Source organism: Pongo pygmaeus, chromosome 20 (genome assembly GCF_028885625.2).
Source record: "Pongo pygmaeus isolate AG05252 chromosome 20, NHGRI_mPonPyg2-v2.0_pri, whole genome shotgun sequence".
NCBI lineage: Eukaryota > Metazoa > Chordata > Mammalia > Primates > Hominidae > Pongo > Pongo pygmaeus.
In genome coordinates, this window is record NC_072393.2 from 21,886,545 (window position 1) to 21,893,702 (window position 7,158).

General features: G+C 39.5%; 1 pseudogene; it reads right to left on the reverse strand.

Moving 5' to 3' along the window:
• Positions 1-5,976: 5,976 nt before the first annotated feature.
• LOC129020596 (cytochrome c oxidase assembly protein COX16 homolog, mitochondrial-like) lies at positions 5,977-6,557 on the reverse strand (annotated as a pseudogene).
• Between the last annotated feature and the right edge of the window lie 601 nt (positions 6,558-7,158).

Consider the following 7,158-nt stretch of genomic DNA (forward strand, 5'->3'; position numbering starts at 1 on the left):
AGAGACAAAGGACCCGCCACATCCTAGAAGCCGTCCTCTCTGCTCCAGCTGCGTGCCTGATTGGACAGTTCCCAGCCCAGTGTTGCTGATTGGATAATGTTTAAAACCCCACCTTCTCAGGCCCTTACTGACAGAAGATGTGATTAGATGCTGGGTTGAATGAAGAAAGAGTGACAGCCTAGGCTGCAGCCTTTTCTGGCAGGGCTTACTCTCAGAGTTGAGCTAGGCCCACCTTAGAGGGTATTTGCATTCAACCATGTGTATAAGGTCATATGCTTTTGTAAATAATATATCATAAATCCTCTGAAATAAAATTTTGAATTTTCTAGTAGCCAAACTCTAAAAAGAAACAAGGGGCTGGGCATGGTGGCTCCTGCCTGTAATCCCAACGTTTTGGGAGGGCAAAGCGGGCAAATCATGAGGTCAAGAGATTGAGACCATCCTGGCCAACATGGTGAAACCCCGTCTCTACCAAAAAAAATACAAAAATTAGCTGGGTGTGGTGGTGCGCCCCTGTAGTCCCAGATACTTGGGAGGCTGAGGCAGGAGAATCGCTGGAACTTGGGTGGCAGAGGTTGCAGTGAGCCAAGATCGCACCACTGCATGCCAGCCTAGGCAACAAGAGCGAAACCTCATCTCAAAAAAAAAAAAAAAGACAATTGAATAAAACTTTTGTTTTATTTACATAGCCCATCAGGTATCAGAAATGTACATAAAGTTTTGATTGTCTTCTCAGGATTATATGTTTGACAAAAAAAAGGTCCTAACCCATTTTAGTAATCTATAATAGTAACCAAACACACAGACACAAACACCCACACACACACTTATTAACTTAGATTATTTTTTATCTCTTCTGTGATGAGTAATTAAATGCAGTGTTTTTCATAAAAGAAGTTTGTTTTTTTTTTCCTTTCTGATCTTGGTTATTTCTTTACTTCTGCTGGGTTTGGGTTTGGTTTGTTTTTGTTTCTTGAGTTCCTTGAGATGTGACCTTAGTCTATTTGTGCTCTTTCAGATTTTTTGATGTAGGCATTTAAGGCTATGTACTCTCCACTTAGCATCACCTTTGCCATATCCCAGATGTTTTGATAGGTTGTGTCACTATTATTGTTCAGTTCAAATAATTTTTAAATTTCCATCTTGATTTTATTGTTGATCCAATGATCATTCAGGAGCAGGTTATTCAATTTTCATGTATTTGTATGGTTTTGAAGGTTCCTTTTGGAGTTGATTTTCAATTTTATCCCCCTGTAGTTTGAGAGACTACTTGATATAATTTTGATTTTCTTAAATTTATTAAGACTTGTTTTGTGGCCTATCATATGGTCTATCTTAGAGAAAGTTTCACATGCTGATTTGGGAGCTTCAGTGTTAGGTGCTTATATATTTAGAATTGTAATATTTTTCTGTTTGACAGGGTTTTTATCATTATATAATATCCCACTTTGTCTTTTCTTAACTGCTGTTGCTTTAAAGTGTGTTTGTCTGATATATGAATAGCTACTTCTGCTCACTTTTGGTATCCATTTGCATGGATTTTTTTTTTTCACATTTTTACCTTAACCCTAGTGTGTTAGGTGAGTTTCTTGAAGGCAGCAGATACTTGGTTGGTGAATTCTTATCTATTCTGCAATTCTATATCTTTCAAGTGGAACATTTAGGCCGTTTACATTCAATGTTACTATTGAGATGTGAGGTACTATTTTATTTATCATGCTGTTTGTTGCTTGAATACCTTGTTTTTATAAAACATTTTGTTGTATTCATATTTTATAGGCCCTGTGAGATTTATGCTTTAAAGAGGTCCAGTTTTGATATTTTTCCAGGACTTCTTAGAGTCCCTTTTAGCAGTTTTTGTAGTGCTGGCTTGGTAGTGGTGAATTCTCTCAGCATTTGTTTGTATGGAAAACTTTTTTCCTTCAATTATGAAGCTTAGTTTTCCTGGATACAAAGTTCTTCACTGGTAGTTGGTTTGCTTAAGGAGGCTGAAAGTAGGGCCCCAATCCCTTCTTACATGTAGGGTTTTTGCTGTTAATCTGATATGTTTTTATTTTATATATTTTTAGGTTACCTGGTGCTTTTGCCTCACAGCTCTTAACATTCTTTCCTTTGCCTTGACTTTAGCTAACCTGATAACAATTTGTCTAGGCAATCGTCATTTTGTAATGAATGTCCCAGGTGTTTTTGAGCTTCTTGTATTTGAATGTCTAGGTCTGTAGCCAAGAAAGAAAAGTTTACCTCAATTACTTTCCCAAATATGTTTTCTGAACTTTTAGATTTCCCTTCTTCCTCAGGAATGCAAATTATTTTTAGGTTTGGTAAATTAACATAATTCCAAACTTCCTGGAGGCTGTGTTGATTTTTTTGTTCTTTTTTGTTTGCCTTTGTTCAATTGGGTTAATTGAAAAACCTTGTTTTTGAGCTCAGAATTTCTTTCTTCTAGTTGTTCAACTCTATTACTGAGACTTTTCAGTACATTTTGCATTTCTCTAAGTGTGTTTTTATTTCTTGAAGTTGTGATTGTTTTTTATTTATTCTATTTTTTTCACTGAAGATTTCTTCCCTCATATCTTGTATTATTGATTGATTTCCATAAATTAGACTTTACATTTCTATGGTACCTACTTGATTAGTTTAATAATTGACTTTCTAAATTTTTTTTTAGGCACTACGTGGATTTCTTCTTGGTTTGTATTCATTGCTGGTAAACTTGTATGATTTTTGGGTGGTGCTAAAGAACATTGTGTTTTCATATTACCAGAATTGTTTTTCTGGTTCCTTCTCATTTGGGTAGACTATGTGAGAGGGGAGATCTGGGGGCTTAAGGCTGCTGTATAGATTCTTTTGTCCCACAGGGTGCTCCCTTAATGTAATACCCTAACCCTTTTTCTAGGGATGTGGCTTCCTAAGAGCTGAACTACAGTGATTGTTATTTCTCTTCTGGAGCTAGCCACACAGCAGGGCTATTAGTCTCTGGGCTGGTACTTGAGGGTGTCTGCACAGAGTCCTGGGATGTGAATCATCTTCAGGTCTCTCAGCCATGGACACCAGCAACTGCTGTGGTGGAGGTTGCAGAGGAGTGAAATTGACTCTGTGGGCATCCTTAATTGTAATTGTTTAATGCACTAGTTTTCTGCTGGCTGGCCTCCTGCCAGGAGGTGGCACCTTCAAGAGAGCATCAGCTGTGGTAGTATAGGGAGGATCAGGTACCGGACAGGGCCCTAGAACTTTCAAGAGAATATGAATTTTGTCTTTGGCTACCAGGGTGGGTAGGGAAGGATCATCAGTTGGGGGCAGGGTTAGGCAAGTCTGAGCTGAGACTCTCCTTTGGAGGGGCTTGCAGTGGCTGCTGTGGTGGGATGAGGTGTGGTTCCCAGGTCAATGGAGTTATATTCTCAGGAAGATTATGGCTGCCTCTGCTGGTGATGCACGTTGTCAGGAAAGTGGGAAAAAGCAGACAGTCACAGGCCTCACCCAGCTCCCACACAACCCAAAAGGCCAGTCTAGCTCCCACGATGCCTCTCCCCCAACAGCACCAGGTTAGTTTTCAGGGAGTGGGTGAGCAGGGCTGAGAACTTGCCCCAGGCTACCAGCCTCCCAGCAAAGGGAGCAAGCAGGACTTTTACACCTTTCCACCTGTCAAGTCTGCACATTGGATTCACGCCCTCCTCTGAGTTCTGGCAAGAAAACTTCACATTTGGTTGGAATTGTTACAAAGTTAAGCTGGAGGTAAAACCATTTTGTATTTTTAATAAAATATTTTTTTCAAACTTTCTGCTAACTTACAGATCTAAATATATTTAGCTTTTCTATATCATATAAAAATAAGATTCTAGTCAGGCATGGTGGCTCATGCTTGTAATCCTAGCATTTTGGGAGGCCAAGAAACAAAGACTGTTTAAACCCAGAAATTTGATACCAACATGGCAAAAGCCCATGTCTACACAATATACAAAAATTAGCGGTCGGACACGGTGGCTCAAGTGTGTAATCCCAGCCCTTTGGGAGGCCAAGACAGGTGGATCATAAAGTCAGGAGATTGAGATCATCTTAGCTAACACGATGAAATCCTGTTTCTACTAAAAATACGAAAAGTTAGCTGGGCGTGGTGGTGGGCACCTGTAGTCGCAGCTACTCAGGAGGCTGAGGCAGGAGAATCACTTGAACCCGGGAGGCGGAGCTTGCAGTGAGTCGAGATCACTCCACTGCACTCCAGCCTGGGCGACAGAGACTCCTTCTCAAAAAAAAAAAGAAAAATTAGAAAAATTAGCTGGGCTTGGTGGCCAGCACCTGCATTACCTGCTATTCAGGAAGCTGAGGTAGGAGGATGGCCTGAGCCCAGGAGCTTGAGGCTGCAGTGAGCCATGATCAATCTACCGCTCTCCATCCTGGGTGAAAGAGTGAAAACTTTTCTAAAAAAATGCCAAAGCATATAAACGTAAACTGTGGGTTTTTAAAAATTGTTGTTATTATTATTCTAAGAGTTTTTGAGGTAAAGGTGTTCTTTGGCTACATAGATAAGTTCTTTAGCAGTAATGCCTGAGATTTAGGTGCACCCAGCAACTGAGCAGTGTATACTGTACCCAACGTGTAGTCTTTTAGCTCTCACCCTCCTCCTGCTCTTCCCCTCAAGTCCTCGGAGTTCATCGTATAATTCTCATGCTTTGGAATCCCCATAGCTTAGCTCCCACTTGTAAATGAGAACATACGATGTTGACTTTTTTATTCCTGAGTTACTTCACTTAGAATAATGATCTTCTAATCCATTCAAGTTGCTGTGAATGCCATTACTCCATTTTTTAATGGCTGAGTATTACATGGTATATACATACCACATTTTCTTCATCCACTTGGTGGTTGATGGGCATTTAGGGTGCGTCCATATTTCTGCAATTGGAAATTGTTTTGCTGTAACCATGCCTGTGCAAGTGTCTTTTTTATATAATGACTTTTTTTTTTTTTTTTGCATGTAAATACTCAGTAGTGGGATTGCTGGATCAAATGGTAGTTCTACTTTTAGTTCTTTAAAAAAATCTCCTGGCTAGGTGTGCTGGCTCAAGCTTGTAATCCCAACACTTTGGGAGGCCAAGGTGGGTAAATCACCTGAAATCAGGAATTTGAGACAGTCTGGCCAACATGGTGAAAACCTATCTCTACTAAAAGTACAAACAAATTAGCCAGTCATGGTGGCATGTGCCTGTAGTCCAAGCTACTGAGGAGGCTGAGGCACAAAAATCACTTGAACTTGGGAGGCAGAGGCTGCAGTGAGCTGACATCATGCCACTGCACTTAGCCTGGGTGACAGAGTGAGACTCCATCTCAAAAAATAATAATAAAAAAAAAATTCCCAGCTGTTTTCCATAGTTATTGTACTAGTTTACATTTCCACCAGTAGTGTTAAAGTGCTCCATTTTCATCACATCCATGGCAATATCTAGTTTTTTGATGTTTTAATTGTGGCCATTCTTGCAGGAGTAAGGTGGTATCACATTGGGATTTTAATCTGCATTTTCCTGATAATTAGTGATGTTGAGCATTTTTTTCAGTATTCACATTTTTTATTTCAAGGTGTAAAATATATGTGTCCAACATTGTTACTTTCATCTGCAGATGGAATAATTGGGAAGTATAAAAACCTGTACTTGACTTTTTTTTTTTTTGAGACAGAGTCTCACTTTGTCATCCAGGATGGAGTGCAGTGGCACGATCTCAGTTCACTGTAAACCCCGCCTCCTGGGTTCAAGCGATTTTTCTGCCTCAGCCTCTCAAGTAGCTGGGAATACAGGCATGTGCCACCATGCCCGGCTAATTTTTGTATTTTTAGTAGAGATGGGGTGTCAACATATTGGCCAGGCTGGTCTTGAACTCCTGACCTCATGATCCTCCTGCCTCAGCCTCCCAAAGTGCTGGGATTACAGGCATGAGCCACTGTGCCCAGCCTTGTACTTGACATTTTATCAAGATTATCTGCCAACAAGTTACCCATATTCAGGTTTCAATGAACCTGGAATCTTCTTTCCTCTTGATAGGGGTATGTATTAGGAAATCCAGTTGATGACATTTTTATTTAAAAAATCAAAAAGAATCAGCACAGTCAAGTTGTCTTAGTCTTAAGGATTTCTGGATTTCTTTCTTGGAGGAGGTCAGGATCTTTCCAAGGCTTGGGTCCTTGGATATTCTTCCAGTCATCAAAAGTGGAGTCTCTTATTTTCTCATATTCTGACTCTAATGATACTATTTGCTTTCAGTTTTTTTCCAACTCAGGATCAATTTTAATCTTCACAGTATCATGTCAGAATTGTAAAAACTCATGAAGACCAAAAGAAACTCCAACAATTAGCAACAACATGGGGACTTCATAGCGGAGAGTCTTATTCTTGAGCAAAACACGCATCACTGCGGGTGCAAACATGACTGAACTCTTCCATCCATTTAGAACTCCAAGCAGGCCCAACTCAGATTCTCAAATCTCAGCAGCCCAAGCTCTCATCAAGATGAGTACATCCTTGACTCACCAACTTTCCTTGGTTGTTTGGTGCCTGGTCCTTACTGATAGGTTTCCAAGCATTTTTAAAATATGTTTGTTGGCCATTTGTATATCTTCTTTTGAGAATTGTCTATTCGTGTCCTTCGCCCACATTTTCATGGGACTATTTGTTTGTTTGTTTGTTTTTTCTTGCTGATTTGTTCAAGTTCCTTGTAGATTCTGGGTAACAGTCCTTTGTTGAATGCATTGGTTATAAATATTTTCTACTCTGTGGGTTTTCTCTTTACTCTGCTGATTACTTCTTTTGCTGTGCAGAAGATTTTCAGTTTAAGTAAGTCCCGTTTATTTATGATTTTTTTTTTTTTTTTTTTGGCATTTGCTTTAGGGTTCTTGGTTACAAACTCTTTGCCTAAGCAAATGTCTAGAAGTGTTCTTCTGATGTTATCTTCTAGAATTTTTATAGTTTCAGGTCTTAGATTTCTGTCTTTGATCCATGTTGAGTTGATTTTTGTATAGGATGAGAGATGAAGATCCAATTTTCTTATTCTACACGTGGCTTACCAATTATCTCAGCACCATTTTTTAACAGGCTGTCTTTTTTTTTTTTTTAATGTAGTTTTGCTCTTGTTGTCCAGGCTGGAGTACAATGGCACAAACTTGGCTCACTG